The sequence below is a fragment of the Triticum aestivum genome, chromosome 1A (genome assembly GCF_018294505.1).
Source record: "Triticum aestivum cultivar Chinese Spring chromosome 1A, IWGSC CS RefSeq v2.1, whole genome shotgun sequence".
NCBI classification, from domain to species: domain Eukaryota; kingdom Viridiplantae; phylum Streptophyta; class Magnoliopsida; order Poales; family Poaceae; genus Triticum; species Triticum aestivum.
In genome coordinates, this window is record NC_057794.1 from 404,463,792 (window position 1) to 404,476,681 (window position 12,890).

The window sequence follows — 12,890 nt, forward strand, 5'->3', positions numbered from 1 at the left end:
ATTTAGGGCCCAAATAAATGTTCACCTTGTGCGGCTTGATTTTAGAAGCCCGTGAAAATTTATTTCAGAATTTTTGGAGTCCGTTTAGTATTTCTTTTTATTTCTCTTCCGAGCGGAATAATAAAAAAACGAACCAACTTCGGGCCGTACCCGAGCGGGACACCGCCTGGGGGCAGCCTTTAAATAGTGTCGCCCCGAGCCGCCCCAGCCCATCAGCCTCGCCTTGATCCGCGCACGCCACTGGAGCCGCCGCCGCCGCCGACGATCCCGCCGCCCGAGGTTCGTCGCGCCTTGTTTTCCGTGCCAAAAAAAATCAGAGTTCGTCGTTTTTCTTTTTCTCGGATTAAATCCGCGATTTTTCTGATCACGATTCCTGATCCGATTTTCGTTTTAGTTTAACTTTTCGCTCGTTTATCGGAATCAGGCGATTCAAGCGCCTAGGGATTCGTCTCGAAACCCTATATCCGTTTAACCAACTTAAACAAGTTTTTGTTACTGTAAAATTTGCCCTAGATCCAGATTAATAGAATGAAGTTGTTTTCTTTCGCCGTTTGATTTGCGTTGCTTCGTTCGATTTGATTCTTTTTGCCAACCGGAGTTCTTAAGTTGAACCTTCTAGTTAGATATCTCATTTGAGTTTTACCTGTGCATTAGATGAGTACTTATTATATGCTTGTTTGTTTGTCTGCGATAGAATACCTAGAGTGCGCCGCCTGTTACTTTGAATCGTTAGGTTTCGCGGATCATCAGCAAGGCAAGTAACATTTTGATCATACCTTTTCTACTACCTAGTTTTATTGCATTAGATCAATCCTCACACATTGTATGATTAGGATCTAATTAAACTATGGGATGGGAAGTAGATGAGGTAGTATCTATTACCTGTTTATTATCAAACCTTTGGGAGTTACTTCTACATTTGCTTATTATGCCATGCTATGCTAGTAGACGTGGATTGGGTGAGTGAAATCCATGACAGATGTGAGATTGTTAATTAATGGTTTATCTAAGGTGGCAACTTAAACACACATCTGGGTGGATTGAGGCACCTGGGTATTCCAGGACTTGCCTGTTTTCTTTTGGACCGCCACCTAGGCTCAAAGGGATCATGAGACTATTCATACTAGAAACTTCCGTGTGCAGCCACAAGCTATTATGGGCTCTAGCATAGTTGATTAAGTTGTGCGAACTCTTACAGTGGTAGACTAGCAGATGTAGGGGATGTAGGTGGTACGGTCTACCCGATCGTAAGGTGCTAGCGCTTCTGAAAGACTATGTCTCGGTCATCCGTCTTCTCAAACACCCTGTAGTGCGAGAAACCAAACGGAGGCGATCGAGTCTTGTGGGGAAAAGTGCGCAAACCTCTACAGAGTGTAATAAACTAATCATGGTTAGCCGTGTCCCCGGTTATGGACATCTTGAGTATCTAGTACTTGGATTATCATGTGAATCTCAACATGTTACTCTAAATTAATCTTGTTGGGTTATGTTTAATGATGATGCTTAATTGGGATTGAGAATGCTGTCAACCATTCTCAATGTTTAACAACTACCTGATAGTAATTAAATTTTATTCCTTTGAAGTAGGGAAAAATTGGCTTTACCTAAAACGGTAACCATAGAGCTCTCCACCAGCCAAATATGCATATAGTATAGCCGTTTCATTCCATTACTATGTGTTACATTGCCAGCATATTCCATGTGCTGACCCGTTTCGGGCTGCAATGTTAATGTTGCAGAATTTTCAGACGACGATTAAGGGATTTTAGGTCGTGGTCCTATACTCAGTGATGCTGTTGGAGTTGATGGACTCAGTTATCTTCCAAGCCTTCCGCCGTTATCGTTATTAGATGGCCTTAAGCCATACTTATTGTAATAAGTTCTCTTTTGAGACACTCAATGTAATAAGTGTGTGATTGCTACTCTGCTATAAATCCTCCAAGTACTGTGTGGTGTCAGCATTACTGATCCAGGGATGACACCAGAGCACAGAGATCAGACTATTTGAGGTCTGGTCGCTACAGAGATGGTATCAGAGCCAGGTTGACTGTAGGACACGACCACTAAGCTAGAAGACCTAGATCACTTTTCACTCTCTCCTCTTCTGACTTCTCATCTTTTCTACTCTTTAGGATGGCAGATACAAGGAACCAGTTCACACAACCGGATGAAGATACACCCTTTGGACGCCACTTGAAGGAAGTCACTAGATGCCTGAACATAGGAGTACCAAGCTTCACCGGAACCTACAACACCACTTTACTTGAAGAAGAGCGCTGGATGATTCAAGTTCAAGTTCCAGGAAGGACGTTCATGCCAGTCACTGAGCCCATAGAGTTTTCTTTTGATGCACCAACTTGGAGTCTAGGAAAGAGCATGGCAGCTCACATCGCCATGGGACGCATTGGAGAAGTCTACCACAAGGATCTCAAGGATACTATCTACCAGATTTGTGGGCGCCGAGATGAGCACTGGGAGATGATTAGCACCAGAAAGGATAGATCAATCGCAGCTTTTATCCAGGAGTTAAACCAGCACATTCGACGACAGGAGAACCAGATGTGCGCCGACATGATAGATCTGAAGAAGGCTAAGACTAGAATCAAGGAACTGGAGGAAGAACTCAAGGCTACACGTGAAGATTATGAAGAGGAAATTGAAGTATTGGTGGAGAAGAATGACAACCTGATCAAGAAGATTGGAATATTTATGGGAGACCCTACGCCAGTAGATGAAGACGAAGAACCTTAGGAGATTAGCCCGGAAGACTACATCATCATCGACGGCACCGACTTGGAAGCAGATAGTAGCGATGATGACTATGTTGATGAAGCTGGAGCAGATATCATGGAGTCAACGACCGTAGAATATTTCTAGTAGACCACCTCATCAGTAGTAGTAGTCCACCATGTAAATATAGTAGTCCAAGCACTTTTGCGATAGTTAGATCGATTGTATGCCTTTGTTTGATTGATTGAAGTGAATTGTTTGCTTTTGCCTCATGTGCATATGGGTAGTGTTTTCTCTTTAGACCCCCTCTATTCTTATATCTCATCTTTTCTAAACCCTCAGATGCCTCCAAGACGTGACCCCGGATTTGCCTTTCCACCGGAGCTCATCCAGTTGATCCAGCAGCAGAACACATTGATGCAGTTGCTAGTCCAGAATCAGAATCAGGGGAACAACAACAATAACCCACCACCACCACCACCACCTGTTGACCACTTAGCCCGTTTTCTTAGGTTGAATCCGCTGGTGTTTTCCAGTAGCACCGAGCCGATAGTAGCAGATGATTGGGTCCGCAAGACAGCTAGGGAGTTGACCACAGCAGGATGCACAGATGCGGAAAAGGTGAAGTTTGCCGCACATCAGCTAGAAGGACCCGCAGCATCATGGTGGGAGAATTTCACAGCCACTTTCCCAGTTGACACTGTCACATGGGACCAGTTTCAGCAGGCTTTTCGTACTGCACATGTTTCAGCAGGAGCTATGACCATGAAGAAGCGTGAGTTTCGCAACTTGCGCCAAGGAGGAAGGACAGTTGGCCAGTATGTGGAGGAATTTAGTAAGTTAGCACGTTATGCCCCAGATGACGTTGCTACGGATGCAGCTAAGCAGGAGAAGTTTCTAGAAGGACTAAATGATGAGTTGAGCATGCAGTTGATGGTAGCCACCTTCAACAACTACCAGGAGTTGGTAGATCATGCTCTTATGATTGAAGGGAAGCAGCAGCAGATTGAGAATCGCAAGAGGAAGTATGGACAAGGAAAGTACAATTCAGGAGCTCAGCAGAAGCCACGTTTTACCCCTAGACCGGGAGGACATTTTCAGCATACCCATGGAGGAGGTAGCTCGCACAATCACAATTGCACCAAGAATGGTAATGGCAATGGAGGAAGCAACGGCCAGAACCGCACCAACCCCTCAACCCCAGCCAAGAAGGACCTAAGCCAAGTCACTTGCTTTAAGTGTTCTAAGACACGACATTATGCCAATGAATGTCCTGAATTACAAAATGGAAATAGCAATGGAAGTTCAGGGAAGAAGCCGAACCCTTTTAACAGGGGACAGGTGAACCACGTTAGCGTGGAGGAGGTTGAAGCTCAGCCCGATGCAGTAATAGGTAAGTTTTTGGTTAAGTCATTTACTGGACTCGTTCTTTTTGATACTGGCGCATCGCATTCATACATCTCAAGGGGATTTGTGGATAAGTATAACCTACCAACCCAAGCCCTTAGGTCACCCATGTTAGTAACCTCGCCTGGAGCAGAGTATGTGGCTAGTCTATGGTGTGATCGGTTACCATTAAGGATTGGTAACTATGTTTTTCCCTCAGACCTAATAGTATTGGAATCTCAAGGATTGGATGTGATATTAGGCATGGATTGGTTATCAAAGTATGAAGGGAATATTGAGTGTGCTAGTAAGTCAATTTTGCTTACCACCCCAGAAGGGAGAAGGATCAAGTATGTATCCCGGCATGTGCCAAAGAGGACTCAAGTAAATTGCCTAACAGGAGTTGTGCAGGAGGAAGTACCAGTGGTAAGGGATTTCCCTGATGTATTTCCAGAGGAGTTGCCAGGCATGCCACCGGATAGAGATATTGAGTTTTTGATTGAGCTATTGCCAGGCACAGGGCCAATATCAAAGAGACCATATAGGATGCCAGCAAAGGATTTGGTGGAAATTAAGAAGTAGATTAAGGAGTTACTGGATAAGGGATATATTCACCCAAGTTCTTCACCTTGGGGATCGCCAGTACTACTAGTGGAGAAGAAAGATGGATCGTTAAGGATGGTTGTCAATTATCGAGGATTGAATGAAGTAACGATCAAGAACAAGTACCCGCTACCAATGATCAACGATCTGTTTGATCGATTGCAAGGATCTAAGGTATTTTCCAAGATCGATCTGCGATCAGGATACCACCAGTTGAAGATTCGAGAACAGGATATTCCGAAGACAGCTTTTACCACCAGGTATGGGCTGTATGAGTACATCGTTATGTCATTTGGTCTGACTAACGCACCTACCTATTTTATGAACATGATGAACAAAGTGTTTATGGAGTTTTTGGATAAGTTCGTCGTAGTGTTCATTGATGATATCCTGGTTTATTCAAAGAATGAAGAGGAACATAAGGAGCATTTGCATTTGGTACTTGGAAAGCTCAGAGAACATCAATTATATGCCAAGTTCAGCAAATGTGAGTTTTGGTTGAAGGAAGTAGGATTCCTCGGACATGTTATATCTGGAGAAGGTATAGCAGTAGATCCCGCTAAAGTTGAAACCGTGACCAAGTGGGAGGCCCCAACAACAGTTGGAGAGATCCGGAGTTTTCTTGGACTCGCAGGATACTACCGGAGATTTATTGAGAATTTCTCAAAGATTGCGAAGCCTATGACTGAGTTGTTGAAGAAGGATACCAAGTTCATATGGACAGAGGAGTGTGAGGCTAGTTTCCAGGAGTTGAAGAAATGCTTAGTTACCTCACCAGTATTGAACTTGCCAGACCAGACCAAGGATTATGAGGTGTATTGCGACGCTTCACGTTGAGGACTTGGAGCAGTGCTTATGCAGGAAGGGAGAGTTGTTTCATATGCCTCAAGACAACTGAAGCCTCATGAGTTGAATTATGCCACGCATGATTTGGAGTTAGCAGCCGTAGTGCATGCATTGAAAACATGGAGACATTTTCTGATTGGAAATCATTGTGAGGTGTACACGGATCATAAGAGTTTGAAGTACATTTTCACCCAGAAGGAGTTAAATCTCAGACAAAGGAGATGGTTGGAGCTTATCAAGGATTATGATATGAAATTGCATTATCATCCTGGAAAGGCTAATGTAGTAGCAGACGCATTAAGCCATAAGAGCCATGTCAATACATTAATGACGGGAGAAATACCCAAGGAGTTAGCAGAAAATGTTCGTGAACTATGTTTGGAAATAGTTCCGAGAGGCTATGTAGCAGCATTGGAGATTCAGTCAACTTTGATGGATAGAATCAGAGAAGCTCAAAAGACTGATAAGGAGATTGCCTCTATTAAGGAGAAACTGAGCAAAGGAAAAGCTAAAGGATTCCGTGAGGATGAGCACGACACCCTATGGTTTGAAGACCGCGTTTATGTGCCCAATGACCCGAAGACCAGGAAGTTGATTTTGCAAGAGGCACACGACTCACCGTATTCAATTCACCCAGGAAATACCAAGATGTATCTGGATTTGAAGGATATTTTCTGGTGGACCGGAATGAAGAAGGATACTATGGAGTATGTAGCAGTTTGTGATGTATGTCAGAGAGTAAAGGCAGAGCATCAGAAGCCAGCAGGATTGTTACAACCATTGCCGATACCCGAATGGAAGTGGGATAAGCTAGGCATGGATTTTATCACGGGATTGCCCAGGACTCGTTCAGGCTATGACTCGATTTGGGTTGTAGTTGATCGATTGACGAAAGTAGCTCATTTCATCCCAGTAAAGACCACTTATACCAGTGCTAAGTTGGCAAAGATATACATGACCAGAATCGTATGTCTGCATGGAGTTCCTAGGAGTATCGTATCAGATAGAGGAACCCAGTTTACCTCAAAGTTTTGGAAGCAGTTGCATGAAACTTTGGGTACCAGGCTAGAATTCAGTACAACTTTTCATCCACAGACAGATGGACAGACCGAGAGAGTCAATCAGATTTTGGAGGATATGCTGAGAGCTTGTGTGCTAGATTATGAATCTAGTTGGGACGATAATTTGCCATATGCAGAGTTCTCTTACAACAACAGTTACCAAACCAGTTTAAAGATGGCCCCTTTCGAAGCTTTGTACGGAAGGAGGTGCAGGACACCGTTGTCGTGGGACGAAGTTGGAGACCGTCAGTTGTTTGGACCTGACTTGATTAAAGAGTCTGAACAGAAGGTGAAGTTGATTCACGATAGGCTCAAGGTAGCCCAGTCCAGACAGAAAAGTTATGCAGATTCTAAACGCAAGGAGACAGTTTACGAAGTCGGAGATAGAGCTTATCTTCGAGTATCTCCACTTCGAGGAACAAAGCGTTTTGGAGTTAAAGGGAAGTTAGCGCCACGAATTGTAGGACCATATCGAGTTTTGGAGCGTATGGGAGAAGTGGCCTACAAGTTGGAATTGCCCGAAGGATTGTCAGGAGTACATGATGTGTTCCACGTTTCTCAGTTAAAGAAATGTCACGCAGAGATGGCTGACATACCGTTGAGAGACACAGTGCCATTGGAAACTATTCAGTTGGATAAGATTTGACCTACGAGGAGAAACTAGTTAAGATTCTCGAGTTTGCCAGCCGAGTTACTCGCAACAAGGTTATCAAGTTTTGCAAGGTTTAGTGGAGCCACCACACGGAGGATGAAGCCACCTGGGAACAAGAGGAAGATTTGCTCAAGGACCACCCTCACCTATTTTCTAGCCAACCCGAATCTCGAGGGCGAGATTCATCTTAAGGGGGGTAGGTTTGTAACATCCCAAAATTTCAATTTGGAATGTTATACATTAGAGCATCATGCATATCATATTTTATTTTGCATTTTGGTTGATCCTAGAAATTCTACGCAACTCAATGACCCACGGAGAGAGTTGGGGATTTCGTTATTTTCATATTTAAGCTCTCTCAAATTTTGAGAATAGGATCATTTGATTTTATTTATTTTATCATCAATTATTTCTACTACAAAAATATGAGAGAGGGAATAAAATGACTTTCCAAAAATAAAGAAATATTGAGGATTTAATAATAAAATCAAATAAGATTTTATTTCGGAGTTTTTCGGTGTTTTATTTGAATTTAGGAAAAAAGTGTGTTTTTGAAAATTGCATTTAGGGCCCAAATAAATGTTCACCTTGTGCGGCTTGATTTTAGAAGCCCGTGAAAATTTATTTTGGAATTTTTGGAGTCCGTTTAGTATTTCTTTTTATTTCTCTTCCGAGCGGAATAATTAAAAAAACGAACCGACTTCGGGCCGTACCCGAGCGGGACACCGCCCGGGGGCAGCCTTTAAATAGCGCCGCCCCGAGCCGCCCTAGCCCATCAGCCCCGCCTCGATCCGCGCGCGTTGCCGCCGACGATCCCGCCGCCCGAGGTTCGTCGCGCCTCATTTTCCGTGCCGAAAAAAATCAGCGTTCGTCGTTTTTCTTTTTCTCGGATTAAATCCACGATTTTTCTGATCGCGATTCCTGATCCGATTTTCGTTTTAGTTTAACTTTTCGCTCGTTTATCGGAATCAGGCGATTCAAGCGCCTAGGGATTCGTCTCGAAACCCTCTATCCGTTTAACCAACTTAAACAAGTTTTTGTTAATGTAAAATTTGCCCTAGATCCAGATTACTAGAACGAAGTTGTTTTCTTTCGCCGTTTGATTTGCATTGCTTCGTTCGATTTGATTCTTTTTGCCAACCGGAGTTCTTAAGTTGAACCTTCTGGTTAGATCTCTCATTTGAGTTTTACTCATGCATTAGATGAGTACTTATTGTATGCTTGCTTGTTTGTCTGCGATAGAATACCCGGAGTGCGCCGCCTGTTACTTCGAATCGTTAGGTTTCGCGGATCATCAGCAAGGCAAGTAACACTTTGATCATACCTTTTCTACTACCCAGTTTTATTGCATTAGATCAATCCTCACACATTGCATGATTAGGATCTAATTAAACCGTGGGATGGGAAGTAGATGAGGCAGTACCTATTACCTGTTTATTATTAAACCTTTGGGAGTTACTTCTACGTTTGCTTATTATGCCATGCTATGCTAGTAGACGTGGATTGGGTGAGTGAAATCCATGACAGATGTGAGATTGTTAATTAATGGTTTATCTAAGGTGGTAACTTAAACACACATCTGGGTGGATTGAGGCACCTGGGTATTCCAGGACTTGCCTGTTTTCTTTTGGACCGCCACCCAGGCTCAAAGGGATCACGAGACTATTCATACTAGAAACTTCCGTGTGCAGCCACAAGCTATTATGGGCTCTAGCATAGTTGATTAAGTCGTGCGAACTCTTACAGTGGTAGACTAGCAGATGTAGGGGATGTAGGTGGTATGGTCTACCCGATCGTAAGGTGCTAGCGCTTCTGAAAGACTATGTCTCGGTCATCCGTCTTCTCAAACACCCTGTAGTGCGAGAAACCAAACGGAGGCGATCGAGTCTTGTGGGGAAAAGTGCGCAAACCTCTACAGAGTGTAATAAACTAATCATGGTTAGCCGTGTCCCCGGTTATGGACATCTTGAGTATCTAGTGCTTGTATTATCATGTGAATCTCAACATGTTACTCTAAATTAATCTTGTTGGGTTATGTTTAATGATGATGCTTAATTGGGATTGAGAATGTTGTCAACCATTCTCAATGTTTAACAACTACCCTGATAGTAATTAAATTTTATTCTATTGAAGTAGGGAAAAATTGGCTTTACGCAAAACTGTAACCATAGAGCTTTCCACCAGCCAAATATGCATATAGTATAGCCGTTTCATTCCATTACTCTCTATGTGTTACATTGCCAGCATATTCCATGTGCTGACCCGTTTCGGGCTGCAACGTTAATGTTGCAGACTTTTCAGACAACGATTAAGGGATTTTAGGTCGTGGTCCTATACTCAGTGATGCCGTTGGAGTTGATGGACTCACTTATCTTCCAAGCCTTCCGCTGTTATCGTTATTAGATGGCCTTAAGCCATACTTATTGTAATAAGTTCTCTTTTGAGGCACTCGATGTAATAAGTGTGTGATTGTTACTCTGCTATAAATCCTCCGAGTACTGTGTGGTGTCAGCATTACTGATCCAGGGATGACACCGGAGCACAGAGATCAGACTGTTTGAGGTCTGGTCGCTACAAAGTAACATGACCTCTAGAACAGGATTACCGTACCACTCTAGTGCGGATCTTGCTCTGGTTGACCCACAAGGTCCGGTAGTAACTTGATTAGAAGTTTCATGATCATCATCATTAGCTTCATCACTAATTGGTGTAGGAATCACTGGAACTAATTTGTGTGATGAACTACTTTCCAATATGGGAGAAGGTACAGTTACCTCATCAAGTTCTACTTTCCTCCCACTCACTTATTTCAAGAGAAACTCCTTCTCTAGAAAGGATCCATTCTTAGCAACAAATATCTTGCCTTCGGATCTCTGATAGAAGGTGTACCCAATAGTCTCCTTTGGGTATCCTATGAAGACACATTTCTCCGATTTGGGTTCGAGCTTATCAGGTTGAAGCTTTTTCACATAAGCATCGCAGCCCCAAACTTTAAGAAACGACAACTTGGGTTTCTTGCCAAACCACAGTTCATATGGTGTCATCTCAACGGATTTCGACGGTGCACTATTTAATGTGAATGCAGCCGTTTCTAAAGCATAACCCCAAAATCATAGCGGTAAATCAATAAGAGACATCATAGATCGCAACATATCTAATGAAGTGCGGGTATGACGTTCGGACACACCATTACACTGTGGTGTTCCAGGTGGCGTGAGTTGCGAAACTATTCTGCATTGTTTCAAATGAAGACCAAACTCATAACTCAAATATTCACCTCCACGATCAGATCGTAGAAACTTAATTTTCTTGTTACGATGATTTTCCACTTCACTCTAAAATTCTTTGAACTTTTCAAATGTTTCAAGCTTATGTTTCATCAAGTAGATATACCCATATCTGCTCAAATCATCTGTGAAGGTCAGAAAATAAAGATATCCGCCACGAGCATCAACACTCATTGGACCGCATACGTCAGTATGTATTATTTCCAATAAGTCTGTTGCTCGTTCCATTGTTCCGGAGAACGGAGTCTTAGTCATCTTGCCCATGAGGCATGGTTCGCAAGCATCAAGTGATTCCAAAAGCCCATCAGCATGGAGTTTCTTCATGCGCTTTACATCAATATGACCTAAACGGCAGTGCCACAAATAAGTTGCACTATCATTATTAAACTTATATCTTTTGGCTTCAATACTATGAATATGTGTATCACTACTATCGAGATTCAATAAAAATAGGCCACTCATCAAGGGTGCATGACCATAAAAGATATTACTCATATAAATAGAACACCCATTATTCTTTGATTTAAATGAATAACCGTCTCGCATCAAACAAGATCCAGATATAATGTTCATGCTCAACGCTAGCACCAAATAACAATTATTCAGGTCTAATACTAATCCCGAAGGTAGATGTAGAGGTAGTGTGCCGACCGCGATCACATCGACTTTGGAACCATTTCCCACGTGCATCGTCACCTCGTCCTTAGCCATTATTCGCTTAATCCGTAGCTCCTGTTTCGAGTTGCAAATATTAACAACAGAACTAGTATCAAATACCTAGGCGCTACTGCGAGCATTATTAAGGTACACATTAATAACATGTATATCAAATATACCTTTCACTTTGCCATCCTTCTTATCCACCAAATACTTGGGCAGTTCCGCTTCCAGTGACCAGTCCCTTTCCCGTAGAAGCACGCAGTCTCAGGCTTAGGTCCATACTTGGGCTTCTTCACTTGAGCAGCAACTTGCTCGCCGTTCTTCTTGAAGTTCCCCTTCTTCCCTTTGCCCTTTTTCTTGAAACTAGTGGTCTTGTTAACCATCAACACTTCATGCTCCTTCTTGATTTCTACCTCCGCAGCTTTTAGCATTGCAAAGAGCTCAGGAATTGTCTTATCCATCACTTGCATATTATAGTTCATCATGAAGCTTTTGTAGCTTGGTGGCAGTGATTGAAGAACTCTATCGATGACACTATCATTAGGAAGATTAACTCCCAGTTGAGTCAAGTGGTTGTGGTACCCAGACATTCTGAGTATATGTTCACTGATAGAACTATTCTCCTCCATCTTGCAGCTATATAACTTATTGGAGACTTCATATCTCTCAATTTGGGCATTTGCTTGAAATGTTAACTTCAACTCCTGGAACATCTCATATGCTCCATGATGTTCAAAACGTCTATGAAGTCCCGATTCTAAGCCGTAAAGCATGGCACACTGAACTATCGAGTAGTCATCAGCTTAGATCTGCCAGATGTTCATAACATCTGGTGTTGCTCCTGCAGCGGGCTTTGCACCTAGCGGTGCTTCCAGGACGTAATTCTTCTGTGTAGCAATGAGGATAATCCTCAAGTTACGGACCCAGTCCGTGTAGTTGCTACCATCATCTTTCAACTTAGCTTTCTCGAGGAACGCATTAAAATTCAATGGAACAACAGGACAGGCCATTTATCTACAACAACATAGACATGCAAAATACTATAAGGTACTAAGTTCATGATAAATTAAATTTTAATTAATCATATTACTTAAGAACTCCCACTTAAATAGACATCCCTCTAGTCATCTGAATGATCATGTGATCCATATCAACTAAACCATGTTCGATCATCACGTGAGATGGAGAAGTTTTCAATGGTGAACATCACTATGTTGATCGTATCTACTATATGATTCACGCTTGACCTTTCGGTATCAGTGTTCCGAGGCCATATCTGCATATGCTAGGCTGGTCAAGTTTAACCTAAGTATTCTGCTTGTGCAAAACTAGCTTGCACCCGTTGTATGTGAACGTAGAGCTTATCACACCCGATCATCACGTGGTGTCTCAGCACGACGAACTCTAGCAACGGTGCATACTCAGGGAGAACACTTATACCTTGATATTTAGTGAGAGGTCATCTTATAATTCTACCGCCATACTAAGCAAAATAAGATGCATAAAAGGTAAACATCACCTGCAATCAATATAAGTGATATGATATGCCCATCATCATCTATGTCTTTGATCTCCATCTTCAAAGCACTGTCATGATTGTCGGCATCCTGGGAACAGGGGTCCCCAGACTTGCCTGCCTGCGGCTCACGGCGTGGCTCCGCCAGC